Consider the following 25,776-nt stretch of genomic DNA (forward strand, 5'->3'; position numbering starts at 1 on the left):
CTCCAGAGGCTCGACTGCGAACCGCGGCGCCCCCGCTCGCTCGCTCTTCCTCCTCCTCGTCACCACCTCGAGTCCGCTAAGCTTTCGGAGCGCGCTCGGGCTGCGCACAGAACATCCGGGAGGGAGCGGGAGCGGGAGCCCGTGAGGCCAGGGCGCGCGGCGGGCAGCCAGGCGGCGGCGGCAGCGGCGGCGGCGGCGGCGTCCGGGGAGCGGGCAGGTGAGCGGCGCTCGGCGGGCGCGGGGCCGGCGGGGCGGGGGCGCGGGAGGAGGCGGGTCTGCGCGCGGGGCGGTCTCCTCCCCCTGCTCTGACGCGGGGCCCGTGGCTCCCAGGGAGGATGGACCCAGCTCGGCGCTCGCCCGGGCTTCCCCGGGCTGGAGAGCGCGCCTGAGTGCCGCCGCCCGCCGGGCATGGGGAGCCACTTCCTGAGCGGCTGCGGCTGCGGAGGAGGATGCTTTCGGCGAGCAGAGGTGAGGCGCGGCGGGAGGCTCGCGGCCGCCGCGGAGTTCTGCACCGAGAGGTGTCAGGCGGGGACGCGGCGCCTGGATGCCCAGGAGGCTCCTCCGGGGCTCCCGGGCCCGGAGGAGGGCTCCAGGGGCGCCCCTCTCGGGAGTTTGGCTAGAAGTGCGGAGGGGATAGAGACTGCAATTTTTCCTTTTCCTCCACTTGTTGGGAAAGGCGACTCCGCTCCTTCCATCTGGGTCTCCCCTTAGCATCCCCAGTGTCACTTCTGACCACGCTCAGTTCTCTTTCCAGTCTTGCTCATCTAATACACTTGTCTCTCTGCTGGATCCCTTGCGCCCTCCTCTCTCCGGCGTCCCCGGCTCCAGCCATCCACGAGCCTTCCTTCTTCCGCTCCAAAACCTAGCCGGTACTCCGGAGCCCTTCCCCAGCCGCTCTGCCGTCGCCCCCCAGGTCCGACCCTTTTCCATGCTCAGCCAAACCCGGTTTTCACTTCCCTACTCTTTCGCTGCGCTGTGGTTCCGCTACGACCGATAGATCGAAAAACCAGATCTATCCCAGCAACCCCTACCCTTTTGCAAACACCATCGGAGCTGTACCCCGAGTCCCCCATAGACTCGGTTCTTTCCTGCCGCCGTCTCCGTTCCACTCCCCAGCCCCCCGCCCTTCTCTCTCTTCCCCACTCGCCCCTCTTGCTTCTCTCTGCTCCAGACTCGACGCTCTGTTTTGGCCGCAGAGCTCAGCCTACCCCTGCCCCACCCCCTCATCGGGTAAACTTTAAAATCCGCGTGGTTTGGTTCATAAAGGAGCCCTGAAAGGAGAACTCAACCGCCGAGAGAGCCTGGGGTCAGGGAGTCTAGGATGGGGGAGGTTGAGTCTTGTCGTCGTCGGAGAGGAGCTGATGGCTGAGTATCCTAAGTCAATTTCAAAACACTGGTAGCTGCAGCCCAGACTCTCCACCCCAAGCTGGCTAGTCCCGCGAAGTATTATTGTGACCCCTGGTGGGAGGGCGCGTGTATTCTGTGTACTTTTTAAAGCACTATTTTTTTTTTCTTTTTGTATGAGTGCTGGTGGACGGACGGGACGAGGGGGGCCTCGGGGAAGGTTGCCTGAGGTTGATGCCACTTTGCTCTTGCGTTGCTCCCTCTCGGACCCGATGTTTCACTTCACGTAAACTCCCCTCCGCCCCCAACGGCAGCACACAAGTCCTCATTGTTGGGGGTCTGCCTGGACACTTCCGCCTGGGCTGCGGGAATCTGGAGGAATGCGGTGGGGGTGGGGAGGCGGGGGGCGCCGGGCGGCCGCGGTCTGGATTTCGGCGGCGGCGGGCGGAGTGCAGAGCGCCGCTGCGCGGGCTTCCTTGCCTTTGGGCGCGGGTCTCGGCGGGTGGGGCGTGGGCCCGCGTGGGTCGGCGTCTGCTTGTGCGTTTGGAGGCTGGCGCACACCTGGGCTTTTAGTTCGTTTAGAAAGAAGGGCGAGTGGAGAGGCTGCGGAAGAGAGTGCGTGTTTCGCTGCCCGGAGCTGGGCTGACGGGCGAGTCCTCCGAGAAGGATGCTACAACGCAGCTCCTAACGCGGCGGCGGGGGCTGAAGCAAGGATCCACCGCTATCATTTCTTACTCCTTCCTGCTCCCCTCCCGCTGGTCCGTTCAACGCACTTTCAAAATGTTGATGGTTTTGAATAAAGGCCTTGTGGGGGTTCTGCTGAAACTTTATCACACTTAACATGTTTTCGAGTAATCATATAAATTAAAGGTGGCTTGCGTTCAGAACCCCCTAATTATCCGGTTCACATTCGTACGTTTATGTGCCAATTATAGGTCTTCGGGAAATCCACAGAATTATAAACCATCCCCACCCCCTGAATTAGCACTCATTGTTTTTATTATCTCAACGATGAGTGATTCTGGATAGAACCCTGAATTGCACAGGCAAGATAAAGGAGGAGGGGGAGGTGGAGAGGTTGAACGGGAAAGGGCCGCTTCGCGGCTTCTCTCCAACCCTCCCTAGCCCCCATCTCCTTCAACCCCTGTCCCGACAAGGCTTAGTGACAATTCTGGAATCTGAAAGGGATCAAAGATTTTCTTGATTTCCCATTGAGAAGAGCGATCTAATCAAAGCTGTATAAAAAAAGTCAACTTCTAAGCAATCAGAAATTGTCTGCTGATGTCCTTGATTGAAACCCCAGCATTCATGAATGGAGTATTGAAGAACTCGCAGAAATGGCTTTTGAAGCGCTATTGTTCTTTTCCATACACAGAGGCCCTCTTAAAGGTTTAGGAAGTTCAAAATGCGGTGATTTGAAAGACAGACATTGTAACTATTTGGCGACGCTGGGAGGATCTGATCTGCAGGGATTAGAGAAGAGGCCGAGTTGGGGAGTACAAACGCGTTGTTACCATCTTCTTGGGAAGCGCAGGCTATCAAGTGGGGATTCAATTCTTTCTACACATCAAGCTGGCAATTAAATCTCTTCCTAAAGCAGATTTGGAAGATGATTTTTAGTGATTTTTGTTTTGTTTTCTCTTTTGGGTGGCGGTTTACTTAAGGTCTAAATAGGCATATCTGGAACATTTAATCATGTTCATTGTATTCAACAATAAAATCTGAATAAAAATTACTTATTGTTGATGAAGCTCATCTCACAAGCTGTTTCACAGTATGTTTCATTTGCAAGACAGACCATTGTGTGAGGCTGCAGGGAAGAGATGCTATCACTTATTGTTCATTTTCTCCCAAAGCCAGAGAGGAATCCACTGCTTCTGCTCCCCTCTGCCCTCTTAAGACATGTTTCTTAAACGGTGGGTATCTGGCTTCGTTCCTGATAGTACCCTCTTAAAAATTACCTTTGGTGGATTTCAGGTGCCTGGAGCCACCCTGCAGGCAGGGGAAGAGTCTTAATTGAGGCCGCATTATATTTGATAATTCACTTAAGTCAAACATTTTGTTTTTGCTGGGGTTTAATCCTTCTCTCAAGCTGATAAAGCTAACAAAGCAAGAAAATCACAGTTTATATCTTTTAAATGACACTTTACAAAATTGCATAAATTGAAGGCAGTTGTCAGGAACTTTAAGTGTTACTCAGGGCTAACAAAAAGTGTTCACTGGTTAAGTGATTGAGGATGAATCACTTGACCTCTCAGAAGCTCAGTTTCATCATTTGCACAACAGGGACAATATTCTCTACTTCGTGGGCCTGTGAGCAATTCTGTGGGGAAAAACGTCTCATGGGGAGCTTTGGCATGTAGCAGGATTTCAGGAGAATGGTAACTTTTAGTAATAGCATGGAGTTCTGCTAAGGAGAGAGGATGGTATTTGGAATTGGAAGGGCAGGATGGAATCCAGGTACTGGATTGGCAAATCACTTCTTTAATAAAAATAGGAGTAATTAACCTTTGTGGAGCTTTTATTAAGAACCAGAGACTGTCTTAGGCATTTGGCATTCATTTCTTTAATCCTTCACTAACCCTAGGAAGCGAATACTCTTATTTGAGTGATATCAAAAGTGATAATTCAGAGAACTGGGCACAGAGAGAGTTGGTAACTGGCCCAGGGTCACACAGCAACTAATACAATTTAAATCCAAGCATTCAGTCCTGACTGTGTCATGTTATTTCTGAGTGTGGAGGTGATCTCAGCTCTCTCCCAAGGTGGCTGTCCCATTTAATGGGGAATAATGGAAAAGGAGGCTCTTCAGGTGGCACAGTGGTAAAGAATTCATTTGCCAGTGCAGGAGACACGAGAGACTCGGGTTCAATCCCTGGATCGGGAAGATCCCTTGGAGTAGGAAGTGGCAACCCACTCCAGTATTCCTGCCTGGAAATTTCCATGGACAGAGGAGCCTGGTGGGCTGCAGTCCATGGGGTCCCAAAGAATTGGACACGACTGAGTACAGCACAGTTACTGTTAGTTTTAATGGAATAGTTAGACTTCCCGTAGGAGCAAACTACAGGGTGTTTTTCTGTTGCCAACAGGGCATTAGGCTGATGGTGGACATTTTGAACACTTCTGACATTGTGATAGGTATTGGTTCACATACATCTACTGGGTTAGCATATTCAGTAACTGGGTGTGCAGAGATTGCATTAGTGCTGTTGTTGGTTACCAGAGGAGATAAGCAGAGATTCTTAAAATTAAGAGATGGTATAACAGATGGTTAGAAGTCTGGACTTAGGTGCTAGGTTCAGACATCAGTTCCCCTAGCTCTGCTGCTGCGTGGCCTTGACCAGCTTATCAAACTTCTCTGTGCTTTAGTTACCTTTATAATAAGATAACTACCTGCCACATAAGATTGTTGTAAAGATTATAGGAATGATAACACTAAATGCTTAGAACAGTACCCAGTGGGTGATGTTATTTAACTGTCAATGTTATCCTTCAGAGGAAAAAAAAAAATCCTTTCCCTTGATAATAAAAAGTTTTCTGCTTGTCACTGATATTCTAAGACTTAAATATCCTTAGAGTATCTGGACTGTTTTTTTTTTTTTGCTAACCAGAGGTCGAGAGGAAGAGTGATATTTAAGGATTTCAGGCAAAGGTTTTGTTCTGTGTAGCTTATTGGAAATATTTTCTCCAATATTTTCCCTCTTTGTGAAGGGGATGGAGAGGTTTTCATAATGCTAAAATAACCCCATTTCATTGCACTTTTCAGCAGTTATTTTCTTTTTTTAAAAAAAATACTTATTTTAATTTGAGGATAATTACTTTACAGTTTTGTGGTGATTTTCCCCACCTCAGTGTGAATCAGTCATAGTATACTTGTGTTCCCTTCATTCTGAACCTTCCTCCCCCTGCCAGGTTGTTCCAGAGCACTAGCTCTGGGCGCCCTGTTTCCTACATCAAACTTGTACTGGATATCTGTTTTCCATATGGTAGTGTATATATTTTCAGTGCTATTCTCTCAGTCATCCACCTGAGATTGAGTCCAAAAGTCTCTTCTTTATATCTGTGTCTCCTTTGCTGCCTTGCATGTAGGATCGTCGGTACCATCAGTGGAGATTTCACATATATGTGTATTAATATACGATATTTGTCTTTTTCTTTCTGACTTGCTTCACTCTCTATAATAGCCTTTAGGATCATCCATCTCATTAGAACTGACTCAAGTGTGTTCCTTTTTATAACTGAGTGATACTCCATTGTGTGTACATAACTTCCTTATCCATTCATCTGTTGATGGACATCTAGGTTGCTTCCATGTCCTAGTCAGCAGTTATTTTCAAGGAAATAAAACAACTGTGGATAGACTAAACTCTTAAGTGTAGTCAGTTCTTCCCAATCTACGGATTGGAAGCCAATTCAGACGTGGGGTGATACAAAACTGTGTAGCTGAGAGGCACTGTCAGAACCCAGACTTCTTTGTTCAGTGCTCCTTCTTCTAGACCAGACTGTTTCCTATACCAGGATAGAGTTGTTGCCTGAAATATATAGAACTGAAGCAGAAAGAGAAGGCAAATGGGTGGGTGTTACCAGTGAAGAGCAGAAGCCAGCGAGATGTTCTGTACTGAAAAAAATGTGTCCAGTAAGAAAAAGAAAATCCCTCATCTGGGGTTATATCCATGAAAAACTAGCACAGAACCCAATCTATGAGATGTGTAAATGGATATGAACCTCTGTACAAAAAAAAAAAAAGGAAAGAAAGATATTCTATCGGTTAATTATTTGAATACTTCTTTTCAACACTTAGTTTGAAGAGCATATGATCAGGTTTCTTTCCCTGTGAGATGCTCTTTGTATTTTTGTTTCATTGAGTCCTTCAATAATGAGGAGACTTTGGTTTGGGAATCGTAAAACTCCTCTGGCTTCTATTTCATGAAATATGCAACATATTCTATTGGAAAGAAATTGCCAACTTGCTTTTATTATTATTATTTTATTTTAACCTGACATATAACTGATCTCTAATCCCAGTGAGGGATTCTCATAGAGAACAGGCAATAGAAATAAAATGGTACTGAATTGAAGAACTCACAGCTTAAAATGGTAAAAGTTTGTGGTAGCAAAGATGGGTTGTTTGGCTTAGGGGATAAAGTTAGAGGAGGTAATGTAGCAGACAGATGATGTTCAGAGTGAATCCAAGTCAGCTGTGTTGACCTCCTAGAGTGAATCTTGGAAAATTACCAATGCTTTGCATCAGCTGTGAGCCTTATACCAATTTCTGACTTCTCTGTTGGTCTGTTTCTCAATTTGATCTATCCATTCACCTACTCTTCATCAGTTAAGCATCTTTTTCTTTTCCTTTGACTCTCTTTATGTTTATCCCAGTCTTTGTCTCCTTTACATTCTTTATGTTTATTTGTTCCAGTTCTTGTTAGTGTCATAATCAACCATAACAGCTGGAAATGATAAATATGCATGAGGAGTATCTGGGAAATTGAGGCCACTCAGGTCCTGATATGGACGTCACCTCTCCGTCCATTCAACACATCTTACTAGTATCTACTTGGTACCTGGCTTGGCTGAGTGTTAGACCCTGTGGACAGTTCCAGGATCCAGAGGTGCAGGCTCTGCCATCTGGTCACCTGGCCTCATGCATCAGTAACTGATACAGCATGAGATGTGGTGCAGAGATATCCATACAGTGGCACTGGAAGCTTCCAGAGGAGAAATTATTTCTACCTGGAGAAAGGAAAGGATACTTAAGGCTTCACAGAAGAGGGAATTTCATTTCAGCAGGAAGCTGAAGGTTGACCAGGCGTTTCTGAGGAGTTGAAGGCATTCCAGGTTGAAAGAACTAAATGGGCAAAGACAGGTGGGCAGGAAGCTTCGTCACTGGTTTGGGGATGGGCATCCTGCTGAGAGTGGCTCTCATGCAGCATATGTGGCAGACATGAATTATTCTGTAGAGCATTTTCCAAACCTGGTTCTGGGGCACTGTCTAAAGTGTTTACAGGGAAAAACAGTCCATGCTCAAAAAATATTTGGAAAGCACTGAATTCTATATTGTACTCTTAGTAAGACACAGTATTTACTGATATAGTAAAGCTTCAGAGATTCCCTACAGTAAAGAAACTCATGTACTTCATTAAGAATTTTCCAGACTTATTTGCTGTAGAATCTTTGATTTCTAGGAGCCTCTCTCAGTGTCTCACGAGATAGATTGTAGAAAAGATTTGTGGCTAAGCCCGTATGATATTTAAGCAGAACAGTTAATTTAATCGAGGAAGTAATGTTTTGTTTGAAATATAGTATATTTAAGACACGAAAATATGTAAATAACTGGCAGTAGAAAACTCTGTCCCTACCACTCAGCTTCAGAAAGTGAGCCATGTAAATGTAATTGAGGCCTCTTAGCAACCTCTCCTCCATCAGATCTTCTTCCCTCCTGCCAGAGGTAACTACTATTCCACTTTTGGTATTTATCATTCCATATAATTCTTTCAAATGTGCTTTTTAGAAGAACAGACTTAAAAAGAATTACATTGAATTACAATCCAGTTTCTAGCTAGTCACTACAGACATAGTACTTTGTCCAATAAATGTCCAGAAAAGAACTTTTATAAACTCTTTAGGGGGAAGAAATATAGCTTCTCCTTTTAACAACTGTGCCTGGAATGTAGTAGATGCTCAGTAAGTTTATGTTGAATTGAATTGAATGTGTGTATTGTCATGTGGTTCATGAAGCTCATGGGGATAAAAAGTTTGGGGTAAATTGTTTTCCATTGACAACACCATATTGAAATTCTTTATGATCAATGATCTTGAAAACACTTTTCTTTTTTTTGGTGGGAGTTCTTTGTTTTGTAATCTCAATTTGGAAGTGAATAGTAATAATCAACTACTGAAAATTATCTCTGTTTTCTTAACAGCTTTTAGAATCATTAACAGTAAAAACTTATTCAGATTTGTCCTATGAAAAGAGCTGACTTGGTAAAACTATCCACTTTCATTATAGGAACAATGATAACTAGAAATGTTTTCAATCAAAAAAGGACATTTATCAATTAACACTAAATGAGTGTTCAGTATCTGGACACTGGATACTTTGAAAGTTTATGAGGTTCTCCGAGAAGTAAGTTATTTTCAGTAACAAAGTTTTTTCATTAGGCACCTTCATGCCAATGAAACATCCTTCTTGATAGAAGTGAGGGACGTCCTCTTAAAAAAGCTCACATTACCTAAAACATATATCATATTTGGGTGACATTTTCCTTCTTTATTATCTTAGCCTATATTCATATATTACTGTCATAAAGATGTCAACATGTAGAGCAAATGTTAGAATATTGCCGAAGGATGTATGGTAGAAAGAATGGAAGGGGAAAGGAAAGACTTACAGGTTCCCTGGGAGAGGCTTTTTGCACTCAATCGTGGTTTTATGAAAGATAGTGGATTAGCTTTTCCCATAGGGTTCAATGTTGATTATAGCTATAAATCCACCCCTGGGATTTTCTGTCTTTGACTAGGCTGGAAAAATCCCAGCAGGTGGCAGGATGAGAGTCAGCTTGTGTGAATGATCATAAATGATGCAGACACTGCCCAGAGAGTAAGGAAGAGAAGTCACGTGATGCCATTCCCTCGTGATTGCCCGGTGATGCCCATGCCCTCTGACCATGGCATGTGGTGGTGCTTGTCTTCAGTCCTAGCACATGTTATTTTGACATGTTATGTTTATTACATGCATGCTCACGAAAGTTCTAAATATAAAACACAACCATTCAAACATACTCAAGTTAGACCAGAGTGCCGGTAATCCAACTGTGGATGAAGTCAAAGATAGGCCAGCCATATGCTGAATCTGAGACACAGCCTGTATTGTTAGAACTTAGTTCCAATGAATGCAAAAAGGTTACTGTAATTTATTCCTTTGGGAAGCAGAATAGATTTATAGGCCACATAAAAGTTGGATTCTTGCCAACCTTCTGCTATCTAACTTCTTAATTTTAATGTGGTTGAATTTATCAATCTTTTCTTTTATGGTTAGTACTTTTTATGTCTTAAGTTTAAGAAAGCCTTTTGAAAAACCCTGATATCATAAAGATATTCTCCTTTATTATCTTCTAAAAGCTTTATTGTTTTGCCTTTCACATTTAAGTTCTGTAATCTGTGGTGTATGTATATATGTGTGTGTGTGGTGTGAGGTAGGAATTTATTCTGTTTATTCTAATTTTCTTCCACATGGGGGAAAATCATCCTGGCATTTAGGATTAATTTCTAGGCATAACTTGGTGTACTCTTTTGCCCAAACTGCATTTCTTTATTATTATAACTTTATAACAAGCCTTGGTGTTTGGCGGGACAAATCCCCAACAGTGTCCTTCTTCAAAAGTAAGTTGGCCTTTCGTGTTCCATGTACCTGTTTTAAAATTTTTTATTGGCATATAATTGATTCACAATGTTGTGTTAGTTTCAGGTATATGGCAAAGTGAACCAGTGGTACATGTACATAAGCCCACTCTTCTTTTTCAGATTCTTTTTCCATATAGGCCATTACAGAGTATTCAGTAAACTTCCCTGTGTTATACAGAATGTTCTTGTTAATCTATTTTATATATAGTAGTGTGTTTATGTCAGTCCAGTATCCCATTTTCTCCCTCCCCTTATAATCCTCTGGCAACCATGTGTTTTATTTTAATTGGAGGCTAATTACTTTACAATATTGTGGTGGTTTTTGCCATACATTGACATGAATCAGCCATGGGTGTACATGTGTTCCCCATCCTGAAACCCCCCCGACCTCCATCCCCATCCCATTCCTCAGGGTCACGTGTTTGTTTTCTGCATCTGTGACTGTACTTCTGTTTTGTAAAAAGTTCATTTGTACCCTTTTTTTCTTAGATTCCCCATATAAATGATACCATATTGTCTTATCTGCTGACTTCACTCAGTATGAGAGTCTCTAGGTCCATTCATGTTGCTGCAAATGACATTATTTTGTTCCTTTTTATGGCCGGTGTATACATTTTATCATTACCTTTTAAACTTACATTAGAATACTTCTTGAGATTTGATTGAAATTATTCCTTGAATTCATAGATTAATTCAGGGAAATGACTTCATTATGATATTGTGAAAGTTGTTCAGTCGTGTCCGACTCTCTGCGACCTCATGGACTATACAGTCCATGGAATTCTCCAGGCCAGAATACTGGAGTGGGTAGCCTTTCCCTTCTCCAGGGTATCTTCCCAACCTAGGGATTGAACCCAGGTCTCCCACATTGTAGACGGATTCTTTACCATCTGAGCCACAGGGAAGCCCATTCTTCCCATAAACATTCTTCATTTATTTAGTTCATCTTTAACATCTTTGCATGCAAATTATGATTTTCTTCATAAAGGTATGCACTCTTTCCAGATGCTTTGTATTTTTGTAGTTGCTATTGTAAATGCCATCTTTAAAATATGCTTTTTAGTTATGCATTAGTTTTCATCCTACTCAACTGTATTTCTTATTCTGGATGGTGGGGACTATAGGGGAGGAAAAAAATCTGGTGGCTATGAGTACTTACTAAACACAGGATTCTTTTTGCTTACATTAATTCTTATTGTAGTATAGTTGCTTTTCAGTGTTGTGTTAGTTTCTCCTGTACAACAAAATGAATCAGTCATATATACTCTGTGGGGTCATAGGAGTGAGGTCAGGTATCATTCTCTATGCATTTGCCTGCTCCAGATGGATCAGAGGAGAGGGAAGTCTTGACTTGTTTGAGTAACTATAAGTCAGCATGGGCTGGGAGGAAGAGGACTGGTACTGGACTAACATTGCCCTCTTCAGAAATACAAAGGTCATTGACATATACACACAAGGACCTAGTGTACAACACAGGGAACACTGCTCAATATTTTGTAATAACCTAAGTGAGAGAAATTGAACAATAACAGATACATGTATATGTATAACTGAATCATTTTGCTGTATACTTGAAACTAATACAATACAATTCCAGTATGGAATAAAAATTTTAAAGTACATAAAGGTCCTCTACCATAGACTCAATCTAAGTTCGATAACTTCCTTCTGTCTCTCTTTCCCAGGCAAGGGTATCCTTATTTGGCTTCCCAAGCCCTGGATTCTACCAAGTACCACACTTTATTACATCAGTTTATTACATCTGCTCTATGTCTGTTGGTCTGGGGGCCTCTAAAGTTGAGAGTTTCTCAAGGATACTCTCAACTGGATTTCATGCCTCATTGTTGTTATCTAGTCACTCAGTCGTGTCTGACTCTGTGACTGCAGTCCATGGGGTCATGCCAGGCCTCTCTGTCCCTCACCATCTCCTGAAGTTTGCCCAAGTTCATGTCCATTGTATCGGTGATGCCATCTAGCCATCTCATCCTCTAACAACCTCTTCTAGTCCTGCCTTCAATCCTTCCCAGCATCAGGGACTTTTCCAATGAGTTGGATGTTCGCATCAGGTGACCAAAATACTGGAGCTTCAGCAGCAGTCCCTCCAATGAGTATTGGGGTTGATTTCCCTTAAGTTTCACTGGCTTGATCTCCTTGCTGTCCAGGGGACTCTTAGGAGTCTTCTCCAGCATCACAGCACAAACACATCAATTCTTTGGCACTCGGCCTTATTTACCGTACAGCTCTCACAGCCATATGTGATCACTAGAAAGACCATATTCTTGACTATATGGACCTTTGTCGGCAGAGTAATGTCTCTGCTTTTCAGCACACCATCTAGGTTTATCATAGCTTTCCTGCTGAGATGCAGTTGTCTTCTGATTTCATGGCTGCAGTCACCATCTGCAGTGATTTTAAAGTCGAAGAAGAGGAAATCTGTCATTACTTCCATATGCTTGGCCTACTGAGGAAGTTCACCTTAAATATTTGCTACCTTTAATTTTTAAAAGCTACCATAGTGCTAGCTGTGGAGGGAAACATATCTGTTTAGTGAACTATTTTGAGTTTATGAAGACGAAATGAAGCTTTCTGTTGTAATTCTGAACAGTTTCTTTTGGGACATGTCTTTTATTCCAAAATTTTGCCTGTCCTATTCTTTCCCATCCTCACGCCTTCTCTTTCTTTCCTTTCTTCCTTCTATTTAAAAAAAAATCAAAGAAGTTTCATGAAATCAACAACAAAGGCTTCTCAAGCTCCAAGTCTGCAGTGTGATTTCATGGTTACTGAAATGGTCAATATTCCCTCTCTTTCTTAGGCACGTTATTTCAGTGGAAGAGGAAGAATTTGGAGAGTAGTTGGGAAGTGGACTTTGCAGTTCCTTGTCAAATCCCATGGTAGCATAAATATTTCACATGGGTGGTTGGCCACTTTGTGAATTATCTGTAGCCAGTTTAAAATTACAGCATAAAGATGGAAACTCTGCCAAGCAGTATGTGTCAGGGCTGAAGAGTACATCTCTGTGCTATCCCCAGACACCCAAAACAACATCAGCTGGGGCTAGGGAAGAGACTTTGGAAGCAGCCACCTTGAAGCAGAAAGAGAGGGAGGGGGACTTCCCTTGCAGTCTAGTGGTTAAGACTTCCAGTGCTGGGGGTGTGGGCTTGATCCCTGGTCAGGGAACTCAGAGGCTTACCTGGTGGTGCTAGAGGTAAAGTATCTTCCTACCAATGCAGGAGAGGCAGGAGATTCCAGTTCAGTCTCTGGGTTGGGAAGTTTCCCTGGAGTAGGAAATGGCAAACCCACTCTAGTATTCTTGCCTGGAAAACTCCATGGCAGAGGAGCCTGGTCAGCTATACTCCGTGGGGTTGCAAAGAGTCACCCGACTGAGCACACACACACACACAGGGAACTAAGATCCTCACATGCCTCACAGCCAAAAAACTAAAACGTAAAACAGAAGCAATAAGGACTTTAAAATGTATGTGTGTTCTAAGTCTCTTCAGTCATGTGCAACCCTTTGTGACCCTATGGACTGTAACCTGCTCGACTCCTCTGTCCATGGGATTCTCCAGGCAAGAATACTGGACTGGGTTTCCATGCCCCCCTCCAGGAGATCTTCCCACCCCAGGGATCAAACCCACTTCTCTTATGTCTCCTGCATTGGCAGTCGGGATCTTTACTAGGAGTGCCACCTGGGAAGTCCAGACTTTAAAATGGTCTGCATCAAAAAAAACTTAAAAAAAAAGAAAGAGAGGGAGACCCTTGCTCCTCCTCTTCCTCCCTTCCTTCCTGTCTTCCTACCATCATTACCGTTCAGTGAGCCTCACTGGAAGTTAGTTGCCCAGAAAACCTGGGAGATATAGTTAGGACCAGCTTTCCACCACACTCAACAGTGTGGAGAGGGGAATGGCCAAGAGTGGATCTGAGAGAAACAGGCAAAGGACTAGTTCATACACTAAGGAAATAAATCTCTTATAGCAGCATTTATTAATACTGCAGAGCTGAAGGGAAACAATGTAGTTTCTTCTCTTTCCCCTCTTCCCACCCTACCCCATCCAGCCTCCTTTGTAGAGAATTGAGAGTGACTTCACTGGCAACTGAACCTCTGTCTTGCTAGGGTGAACTGTGTTAGTGTCGGGTGTTTGGGCACCCTACTGAGCAGGACAGCAGAGTAGGACTACAGGGCTCTAAAAACTCAGGGTTTTTTGTTGTTATTAAATAATTCATTTAGTGGCAAAATCTGGCCTGACCTGAAATGTCCTGAAGATCCTTAGAATCTTTAGTGATCTGTCTGTGAATCGTCTTACTGTGAATGGCTCTAGAAGCGTCAATGAATTTGATTATAGGGTACCACCCCAAACCCAGCTAGGGGTATTATAAATCAAAGGTAAATGTATGGCATAATAAAGTCTGCCTTTCTAAAAAGCAAAATAAAGTCTGTATTATGAACATAGAAGACCCCAGGGTGCTTGGATAAGGTATTGTGACCCTGTATTTTAACATGACAGAGGGAGACTGGATGAAAATGTGGCCCAGTAACATGCAGTTCTTAGACAGTGCAGATGGTAGACAGCCCAGCCCCTCTGGAATCATGGAATGCCCAGGCTGGATGTGTCCCTGAAGTCCAGAAGAACTGCCCACTCATTCTGTGGATGAGGTATCTATCACTTAGGCTGGAGACCTGGACAACTTGTCACAGAATCACCAAGGAGTGAATCCGGGAGCTGGAACCATTTATTGCTCCTTCGCAGTGAATGAGTTTTAGTGAGTGAATCTTAGGTCTGGTTCTTTGGCTACTTAAACATTTAAATACTTGACACTGAGATGGAATGAAGGAAGCCAGAAAGTGAAATATACAGGTAAATCCACACACACACACACACACACACACACACACACACACTCTCTCTCTCTCTCTCTCTCTCTCTCTCTCTCACTCTTCAGAGATCTTCACCTTTGATCTTCAGAGCAGTCCTATCTGATAGACAGGAAGGCTCTTAACTGTCCCCATTTTATAGATGGTCAAACCAAGGAGACTTGACCAATGATTAGCTCTGTGGCCACAGACAAGACCATGAACTGTCTGAGCTTCAATGGAAAGATGGGTTCCTACAGGGCTGTTTTGTAAATCAAAAGAACTGACACTTAGGGGAACTCTCTGGTAGTCCAGTGATTAGGACTTTGTCTATGCTTTCACTTATGAGGGTGGGTCCAAGTTCAATCCCAGATAGGGGAATGAAGATCCCACAAGTCACATGGCACACCTCACCCCCCCCGCCCCCCCAAAAAAGAGTGGCACCTACAACACGATTAGAACTGTACCTGGTTCATGTGGACATGTCAGCTGCTGTAGTTCCATTCTGCCTCCCCCTCAGACAAATGAAATAGATGGCATGGCCCCACAGCCATTCCCTTTGAAAAGGACATGCTTCAGTGTAGTGAAGAGAGTTCAGGAGTTGAATGATAATAGACCTGCTCTCTCTCTGCCTTCTTTCTTTTCCTTCAGCTCTCAGAAGACAGACTTGAAATCAGTCATGGTTTGCTGTGACCTTGGTGGCCCCTATCATCTTCACAGGTCAGGAGACAATTTGATATTTTGTTTCCTCCAAATCCAACTGGAAGGGAAGCCACCATGGCCACAAACACAGCTAGCTGCAGAAAACAACTTTCTTATCAGCCCACGTGGGACTTTATCATAATTCAAGTTAGATGGCATAGTAAAATATTTTCCTTTTTTTCTGAGTATTTTGCAAGATTAATAAAGCATCATTCTTCGGGAATGTTTATTAATCCATAACTTACAGAGAACTCTAGAGAAAGGAGATATGAAATATGTCCTACAGGTGAAGACGTCAGGCATGCCACCACTAGGATTGAATTAGGCATACATTATTCAGCTAGCTATCTTCTGTGTGCATTCCCGGTTGCCAGTGTGATGGTGGCTTTGTCTTGGAGATGATCTAAACAAGCAGTTGTTCCCTTTTATTTTTTAAATTGGGGGGGGGGGCGTGAAAGAGGAAGTGGCAACCTGTAGAATAATCCCGGTCCTCAGGATGGGATCCTTTCTGTCCCCTTGGCTGCACTTCAGCTACACTAGTCACAAAGGCATGCTTTTGAGCCCTGACTCTTTCGCTGCACGCAGTGGTTTCTGCTGTTTTTTCAAATGGAGATGGTGGTGCTGGTGCCTGTGGTGATGGGGATGATGGGGATGAAGAGGATAATGGCTCCTTCCCTGTCCATGACAAGGAGTGATGACTTATGGGAAAGGATCATGGTACTCTTATCACTTCATCCATTTACTCAGCTTGTTTGAGCTCTTGCAGGATAGTGGCTGACTCTTTTCTTTTTTTTTTTTTCAGTCATAAAAAAGATAAGTTTCTTTCTCAAGATCCAAGATTAGTCCTGAAAGCACAAATAAATGGATAATAATATGGCTAAATATGGCCCCCAATAGTATTAGCTGTGGTGAAAAATAAGACAGAAGGATGGATTTTGCCAGGGTAGGGAAGGATCAGTATTTAAGCTAAGCATTCTGAAGGTGATCTGGAATTTGCTGATGAGTCTTTGGTGCAATAACTATGTTCTGAGTTCCATTCTGGGCCTATAGGGTGAACATGACAGAAATTCCAGTGGCCCACATTTCCCAGTCCACTGGGAAAACATAAAACCAACAAAGGCAGAAGGAGACACATAGATTGGGGGGCCATGGCTAAGGTAGAAGTGGGCACTGTATATACGTTGGTACAGATGGATCACAAAGTGATGGGTAGGAGGGGTCAGGGAAAGTCAGTCTGGTCAGATAAACATAGCCAGTTCATGGAGCATCTTTTCGCCAGCTGTTGGTTGGGAGGCTGTGGTTGGGTCAATTCACCCACTCAGTCATGTCCGACTCTGCGACCCCATGGACACAGCACACCAGGCTTCCCTCTCCACCACCACCTCCTGGAGCTTACTCAAACTCATGTCCATCAGGTTGGTGATGCCATCCAACCATCTCATCCTCTTCATCCCCTTCTCCTCCTGTGGTTCGGTAGATGGTGACAAAATAGACTTCACTTGTAGAGTGGATGCTTCTCTGCATCCATCACTTCTCCTGTTGCCTGGATTCAAAGATCGGTGCTTGGAGAAATATGGCTATGTTCATTTAGGTGAAACAAGGATTGTCAGGTGTGGTGTATTTTAATCGTCTGTCAGGTGTCCCTGTTAGAAGCACTTCATGCTCAGGTGCCTGCAAGAGTCATGCAGTTGACATTAGCTGGTAGAATAGTCTGGAGTGGCGGAAGGGGTGCTAGGTAAGCCATTATTCAGCTCCAACTGATGGTTGCAATAATACGGTGCTGGACTTATGTAGCCTGGTCTTCAGTTTTTCCAAAAAATTCTAGAAACTTTTTTTTTTTTAAATGAAAAGTACTTCTGTCCAAAAATTGACACTAAATCAGTTAAAACAAATAACAACAACAAAAAAAAATGTGGGTAGGCAGAAGATAACTGGCCTACGGGCTTTTAGCTCATGAACTACCCATTGGTGAATTTTGGCCTATTCTTTATAATTAGCTTGTTATAGCTACATAAATCTCCCTCAGGTGGAAGTTCAGTTGATAGACCAAGGAGTAAATCAGGTTTTTTATTTTTTTTTTTTTATTTTTTTTTTGGTAAAGGAAAGCTTCTGCAAGACAGTTGAAGAGTGGAAGTTGGTTCTCATTTATTTCTGTGTGTGCCCTCAGTCACCTTGTTTGTTGTTCTCCATCAGATGCTTCTGATACATGGTGAGGCTTTGTAAAACCAGTGTCTATGGCAGTTCTGGTGTTTTCTTAGCTGTTCGTTGGGCAGCACTGGGCTTTGTATCTGTCTGTGTCTACAGCTGCCTTAATTAAGCTTGTTATGTGCTGCTACCAAGGCAAATCCCTGTAGTGAGTCAAATGAGTAGTTTTAGGGTCTGGAAATGACAGTGTTCTGTGGCTTTCTCATTTAGGGTTGAGACTCCCAGCCACTAAAATATGCACATTTCAAACCAGAGTGAGAACATGAGCAACTTAGTAGTTACTGTGGAATTGAGTGAATGTCATAAATATTTATTTATCTTTTTCATAACTGGCATAAAAATGTTAGGATATAAAAAAGTTGTTCACTATAAAAACAACAGAAGATTCATTGGCTATACATCTCCTGAATGCGTATGTCTCTTTGGGTTTTCATTAGCGTCTAGCAATATACTTTGAGAAATTAGATTTGAACAGAAGCTTCAGCAGAATATGAAAGCTCCTTGTGTTCATAATTATCCTGTTTTCAGTGAGGATCCGTTGCATACAGCAGTCTCCTTTAACCATATCGTGGCTGTGGTCAACCTTAATGAATGTTTCTTTCAAAAAAATTTTTTTAAAGAAGCAATGTGTGTTTATTGAGTTTGGAAAAAGCAAAAAAGTGTAAAAGAGAAAAACTGGAGTGGGTAGCCTATCCCTTTCCTGGGATCTTCCCAACCCAGGAATCAAACTGAGGTCTCCTGCATTGCAGGTGGCTTCTTTACCAGCTGAGCTACCAGGGAAGCCCAAAAGAGAAAAACGTCACATATAATATTTCTATGCAGAGGCAATCACTGTTAGTGTTTTTGAGTTGAGGAGATAAAGAGGCTGTGGTGTGAGGTCAGACCAGCATGGATTTTGATCCAGGTTCCTCTATTTCTTTAGTCTTGCAACCCCTTATTTTTCTCATCTGTGAGATAGAAATAAAAATTGCATCTATTTTATCTGAAATGTTGATTATTAAACCAAATAATACCTATTAAGCATTTAGCACATTACTTGGCACATAGACAACGCTTAAAAGTGAGCTGTAACATTTTCTGTTCATTTTGCTATAAACATTTTACCTTGTGGAGTTCATTAAAAATAATCATCAAAACACTGCTTTTTTTTCTTGCAAAATAAAACACCCAATGTTCCCATATCTCTTAAAAATATACTAAATGTCCTTCCCTCAAGTGGTACACAGTAGGTTCTGTGTTTCTATATTATTTTATAAATATAGTTTATTTATAATGTGTTAGCCTCAGGTGTATAGCAAATTAATTCAGTTTTGTGTATATACACATATATATACACACATATATGTATATATGTATACATATATTTGTAGGTTCTTTTTCAGATTCTTTTCCATTATAGGTTATTTCGAGATACTGAATATAGATTCCTGTGATATACAGTCCTTGTTGTTCATATATTTTAGACATAGTTGTATATATCTGCTAAATCCAAATTCCTGATTTACCTCCACTGTATCCCCTCTGTTAACAATAAGTTTGTTTTCTAGTTGTGAGTCTTTTTCCGTGTTGTAAGTAAATTCATTTATATCATTTTATAGACTCCACATATAAATTGTATTATATGATATTTGTCATTCCCTGCTGACTTCATTTAATATTTTATTTAATCTCTAGGTCCATCCACATTGCCATTATTTCATTCTTTTTTGTGGCTGAGTAATATTCTGTTGTATGTATGTACCACATCTTCTTTATCCATTCCTCTGTCGATGAACATTTAAGTTGCTTCCTTGCCCTAGCTATTGTAAACAGTGCTTCTGTGAACATTGGGTGCATGTATTTTTTCAGTTTAGAATTCTCTCTGGATATATGCCCAGCAGTGGGATTGCTGGATCATACGGCAACCCTAGTTTTTAAGGAAGCTCCATGTTGTTCTCCATAGTGGCTGTACCAGTTCACATTCCCACCAGCAGTGTCAGAGGGTTCCCTTTGATCCACATCTGCTCCAGCATTTATTATTTGCAGACTTTTTAATGATGAACATTCTGACTGGTGTGAGGTGATACCTCATTGTAGTTTTAATTTGCATTTCTGCAATAATGAGTGATACTGAATACCTTTCCACATACCTATTGCCCATCTGTATGTTTTCTTTGGAGAAATGTCTATCCAAATGTCCTCTTTGAGTTATATAATATTTCATTAACATGCCTGTATCAACATTTAGCTATTCTCCTTGTTTATTTAAGTTGTTGCTCATTCTTTTTTAATGTAAATAATTCTTTGATGAGTATCTTCATTCATCAGCCTTCTGCAGCAGCTTGATTTTCTCATTGGTATAGTGACTGCCTCCCACATCTGGAAATGGGCAGAATTACTGCCAGCATTCTCCATGGAAACTGTCGGTGGTGATGGAGATGGTCTTTGCACTGTCCAGTATAGTAGCTACGAGGTACACTTGGCTCTGGGCATTTGAGATGTAACTAGTATGACTGAGAAACTGAATTAAAATTTTTAACATTATTTAATTTTAGTTTAGATTATCTTATAGAGTGGGTAGCTGCCGTATTGGACCATGTGGACTTATACTGTTCTGGTTCAAAGAGTAGAGTGTGTTTAGGCTGGGGTTTTGTTTTTCAGACAGACATCCATACACTAGCTTTGTTTTTTGATCTCTGGTACAGTCTCAAGATACTGTGTTTTCCCTCTCTGTGTATTTCTACTTTATTTTGACAGGAAATGGTGTAGGGTGCCTCACATGCCGGTTGCCACGTGAAGTTGGAAGTCTGAGTTGATACTTAAATATGGGCTGCTTATAGTGACTTCCTTCTAAACAATACAGTGTAGAAAGGGGATAAAAAAGAGTGACTTTACGGTGGCAAAACCTGACAGACAGTACGTCAACCAGGTGATTGAGGTTAATACCAACCGAGATGAGTTGTGTTGATTGTATTTACCCTTGATATGATATGATGAAGATGGTACTTCACCTCTTCAGTCTTCCTCGCCAGAACAGATAACTCCAGTCTAATTATGACAAATCCCACTTGAGGGACGTTTTTTGAAATACTCAACCAGTACTTCCTAAAGCTGTCAAGGGCATCAAAAATAAGCATAGTCTGAGAACTGTCAAAGTCACGAGTTATAATGGCTAAGAGTTACGTGATACCATGGGTGAGATCCTAGAACAAGGAGTAAGAAAAAGGACATTACATAGCAACTAAGGAAATAATAAAATGTGTACTTTCGTTAATAATAATGTACTGGTCCACCAGTTGGTTCATTAATTGCAACAAATGTACTCGTGTAAGTGAGTTGAAAATGTCGAGTCTGCAAGGACTCCTCAGGTGTCCAGTGACGGGAATCTAGCTTAGTGTGACTTCAGTTTAAAAGGGAGTTTCTCTGCTCACATAACCAAGAGTAGGTGTGGTCTGGCTTCAGACATGGTTAGAGCTGAGTGCCCCGTCAGCTCTGTTTCTCCATGCCAGTTGACTTTCTCTGCGTTGGCTTTGTTAGAAGCCTCCTCCTCAGCAGTGGCAGAGATGGCCTTTAGCCATCCAGGCTTATATCCTTCTGGCTTAACAACCCTGGCTCAGGGGAAGAAGGCTTTTCCCCAGTAGATCTGCAGAAGAGCCTGGGGCTGGTCCACAAGGGACTTGTTCTGGTTCCTGAGTTCATCTCTGTGGTCAGGGCTGGGGAGGTCAAGTTTCTGCCCATTGGCCAGTACTGGGCCTGAGCCCCACCTATAAAGCCAGAGGGTGGGCTCATTCAGGCCCACCAAACCGTTGGGTTGGCCAAAAGATTCTTTTCTTGTGTTTTGATAACATCTTACAGAAAAACCTGAACAAACTTTTTGGCCAACTTAATACATGGACTGAAATTGAGATGAGAGGATGATTCCTCAAAAGAAAATCAGGGTAGGAAATGTGTCCTTGGCAGACACAGGTTACCCACTTGCGGCTCACTGCACTGTTCTTTAAAGCATTGTGGGTTCCCCTGATTCTCTTCTTAGGAAAAGCCAGTTTTTCAGGGAGAGTGAAGGTTTTCTGTCCTGCGAGTTGCTGTCAATTCACCTAGCTGCCTTCTGTCACTTAATGGGACCATTCCCCTACCCAGAGGAGGGTTCTTAGATGCCTTCCAATTATGAAAGCACTGGGATGTTGGGATTCTGTCTGGTCTTGCTCTGCCTGTGTTTATGACAGTGTGCTTACTAGTTAATTCTTCCCCTCTCAAAAGTAGGTAACTATGCCCCAGAGAGTTAACAAGGTAAGTAAATCGATGCATCTATTGTGATTATTTTTCTTTATGAATAAGGCAAAAGATACATTGCCTAAGCCCCTTCCTAGAAGTATCTGAATCAAAGCTGATGGGATTTGCATGTCAGACTCCAGATAATCTAGGAATCTGGTAGCAAGTGGGCACTTCAGTCCCCAGCTGGTATATTGAAGCAATATCTTGGGACTTATGAGTGTAATTAAACCATGCCTATTAGTAATTACAGAAAGGGAGACTCACTGCCCTTAAACGTGACTGTAACATGTCAGATCTTCATAAAAGCGGGAAGCTATTTATTTTCATCTGGGAAGTCCATGTAGAAAATATTTTATTAATACTCCAATTTTCTTATTCAACCCTTTGTATCATAAAAATATGGTGACTCAAAATAGTTTCCTTTTTACTGCTTGTGCTCAGCCTCATAAGATACATTGAAATTTTGTAGCACCATCATGGCAATTTTCCTTTAAACTCTACAGCATAAAGCATATCAGCAAATTAATATTCCCTGCCTGTAAGATGAGATTGACCTCGTAGGTATAAGTTCATTTCTTGTCCTAACATCTACTGTACCGTGAAATTAGGGGTCTTTCTCTATCTATATATTTTTACTTCATTTTCATTGTGGCAAAAGTGGCGGTAAGGACCTCAATCCAGATACTGTGTCACTCTAACATATTATCAGTTTTTAACTAGTCAGTCATTATTGTGTAAAGATTCAGGCAGTGTCAGGAGCACAATTTGTTTTTCTTTTTTTTATTTTTTAGTGCTTTTTTATTCCAGGTAGAGTCATAGACAAGCTCTCTATATGTCAAAGGGGCCGAAAGCATGGAGCCCAGTCTTAGGAAAATTCTGTGGGCATCTTCACCGAGGGACCTGTGTTGAGTTGAGTTACCTGTGCAGGTAAAAGAAATGAAGTGCTAAGAGGCTGTGCAGGGCATGAGGGTATACATGGATTATGTTGTTAGGTGCATTTGATGGTCTGGTGTCATTGAACTATACTTACTTCTCTGGACCTACATATTCTCAGTTGAGAAAGAAGGCTTTGATGATGCATCTCTAAGATCCACTGAAAGTCCCTGATTTTATACACCCTGAATCTTCATTCATGTGGAATAATACCTAATGACTCTTGGGTAGTTTAGGGACACACACACTCTCGTTCTCTGCCTCAAATCTCTTCCAGATTCCCTTGATGGAAGCTCTGTCCTTCTCTGTTCTTACTGAATTTTCACACATGAGAGTGTATGTCTCAGACTGGGTGGGTTTTGATATCTTGGCTTCCCTACAAGACTCTGATTTCCTTGAGGGAAGGTGCTTTTTAAAAATATGTCTTTTCATATATGAAAAGTATTTTGCAATGAGACAATCAATAAATATTTTGCAACTGTATCTTAGAGATCATACAGGGAAAGACAAAAGCAAATACAGATATGCCTGAAAAGGCAAAGTGTTCCTCCACAGTTGTAAAATTGCTTAGATATTCATACTTAGACCATGTAAAGTAAATTCAGTAGTTTCTCAGGCAGATTTCATTTTAATGTATATGAAATGCCAAATGTTTGCAGTCTAGTGGAGAGGTAAATCATTTCATTCCCATAATAGAATCCTTTTATACATTTCCGATTACTCAGCATCTCATGGTGGGGCCATCCTGTGTTACTTCCCATCATGTCAAAATGCAGCCTCTTGGGTGGTAAGGTCATTCTTGTGCTTTTAAGAAAGAAAAGAGAGCTCCCACCATCCTCACCAGGGTTTTGATGTTTCGAGATTGTTTTTGCATGGAGAGCCAGTCTGCAGAGCCAGACAATGTGAATACATCTCCTCAAATCAATGAGAATTGCGCTGTCCTCTAGAAAATTAGGTTTGAGCCACATCAACGTCAGTGCCTGAGACTGAATAAATCCCATTTCGTGATTGCCCCATGTATGAATTGTGTAATGCGTCTAGATGGGCACAGCTATGATTGCCTCTCTTTCCCCGGCGTTACTAAATGGTAATGCAGTGGATTCATGTGACGAGAAGTGTCTCAAATAAACAGCCCCAGCTACATGAGATAATTTAGGGCCCGCACTCAGGAAGTCTCCATGGACCAGTGTTAAGAGGTGATTGTTAACCAGAGACAATGGGAAAAAGTCTCTGTGGCTTGTTTTCTTTTCTTTTTTTTTTTTAAGGCGAATTTTGGCATGGAGTACTTCAATAGTCTTGTTTAATACAGAGTCATAGGTACGCTGACCATATTTTTGGATAGAACCTTTGGTTTGCTGCTTCCAGCTGGGAAGTCCATGGGCAAATCAGGTGAATTTTCATAACTTTTGTACATTCAACTGCTTGAAATAAATGCCAACTATGTGCCAAGCACTATTTTAGATAGAAAGGGTGGGAGGGTGAGGTGTTTAGAAAGAAAACAGTCTACAGACTGAAAGCCTGCTGTTGTTTGTTTTTTTTGTTTTTTCATTCTTTCCACCTCGCGTGTTAAAATTTAACCTGAAAAATAAATGCTCCAACACTGAGGCACAGTACTGATTTCTTGCACAGGTTTGCAGACACGGAGAGGCGGTGTTTCAGGTGATGTCATACCAGGAGGGGAGCTCTTGCAGGGACGGGACCCTTGGAGCTGTCAAACACTAGTGTTGTTGTAAGTTTGAAAGAAATTTAAATGGTCATTCCCAAGGCCCTCTTGGCTCCCAATGCAGTAAAGACAACCCATATGGGGAGTGCTGGGCAAAGGCAGACATGTGGTCAGTGAGTGAGTCCCCCAAGCATTGGGGAAGTAAGGCAGGCCATTGCACTCCCATACTGTCTGTTTTAGAGCAGTTATTTTTTTTCAGTTTGACTCTAGCTCCTGACATTTTGCTGTTGAGTCTTCATAACAAGGCAGGAACCTTGGAGTTAATTCAGTCCATTTGGTTTATTACGGCTTAAGCTGATGTGTATTATTTTTCTACCTTGAATATGAATGATGAGCTTTCCTGGGGAAGCAACAATAAATTCAGTCCAAGTTATGCAGCTTACTAGCTAAGTGACCTTGGGCGAGTTTTTTTTTTTTTTTTTTTACTTTTCTTGGCCTCACTTTTCTTATCTGTAAGATGGGGTATTCTCATCTTTCACATTCTGGGATATGTGGTTAGGAATCTGGTACTTCCGTGATTGCTAGACCAGTGAGCTGAGGGAGACGCATTTGAGTCATGGTGTTTTATAGATTACTGGTATTCTCAGACTTGGTGCACCTTCTAAAGCATATGCATATTACCCAAGTAAATATGCCTGTCAGTATTCTGATTTATTTCACAAAATGACATAAGCCTAGAATCTCAGGCTTGAATTAATATTAAAATGTTATTTAATTAGGACATTCCCCTTTGGAGAGCAGGAAGCTATGCTATCTGTCCATTTATCATGTTATTCTCTTAACTCAGCATTTATTAATCTTAAGCACCTGTAGGCTTGTTGCTATGCACTGAGCTAAGAAAACAAAGATAAGATTCAGTCTCTGTCTACACATCTCTCCTCATCCTCCAAGAAGGAAAAAGAATTTTGTACTCCAAGCCAGTCTTCATTTTGTTGCCTTTTGGATTTTGTGTGGCTGGAAAGATGTTTACGGTGGTTGCAGTAGGAAAGAAGGGAGGAAAAGGTTTCTCAACTCTGCCTGTTGCACACAGCTTTAATCATCTCAAGCTTAAACTAAGGATGGAACTGGAGGGAAGAATTGTGAGAAAGCTTCTTTATAAACAAAAGCCCCACCAGGAGGCGGACAACATTTTCCGGGATGAAGGACTTCAACATTGGATGAGCACATTCAAAACTATGACCCACCTTCAAGTCAGTGTTCAAAGGAAGTAAAAGGCCACACAGAAAATGAGATGTAATTGGGCACCCCACGGGGCGGGGACAGAACTGAGGGAGCCTTGAAAAGCCTCAGGGTGGCCAGTCCCCCAGCCCAGAGCCAGCGTGTCCAGCCTTCCTGACAAAAGCAGGCATATGTGTAGTTAAGA

At 42.4% G+C, this 25,776-nt stretch overlaps 1 protein-coding gene and 1 pseudogene across 3 annotated transcripts in view; one reads left to right on the forward strand and one right to left on the reverse strand.

Annotated features, from left to right (window-relative positions):
- The first annotated feature begins 342 nt into the window (after window positions 1–342).
- The window catches only part of DAB1 (DAB adaptor protein 1), a 455,006-nt gene continuing 429,572 nt past the window's right edge, over window positions 343–25,776 (forward strand). For all 3 annotated transcript variants that reach the window (XM_065928927.1, XM_065928932.1, XM_065928937.1), the window contains exon 1: window positions 343–468. The gene's annotated coding sequence lies outside the window, so the exon portion shown is untranslated. The remainder of the gene's footprint in view (window positions 469–25,776) is intronic.
- LOC136149151 (small ribosomal subunit protein eS6-like) overlaps window positions 21,099–25,776 on the reverse strand; it is a 44,253-nt pseudogene continuing 39,575 nt past the window's right edge.

The sequence above is a fragment of the Muntiacus reevesi genome, chromosome 1 (genome assembly GCF_963930625.1).
Source record: "Muntiacus reevesi chromosome 1, mMunRee1.1, whole genome shotgun sequence".
In the NCBI taxonomy this organism is placed as follows: domain Eukaryota; kingdom Metazoa; phylum Chordata; class Mammalia; order Artiodactyla; family Cervidae; genus Muntiacus; species Muntiacus reevesi.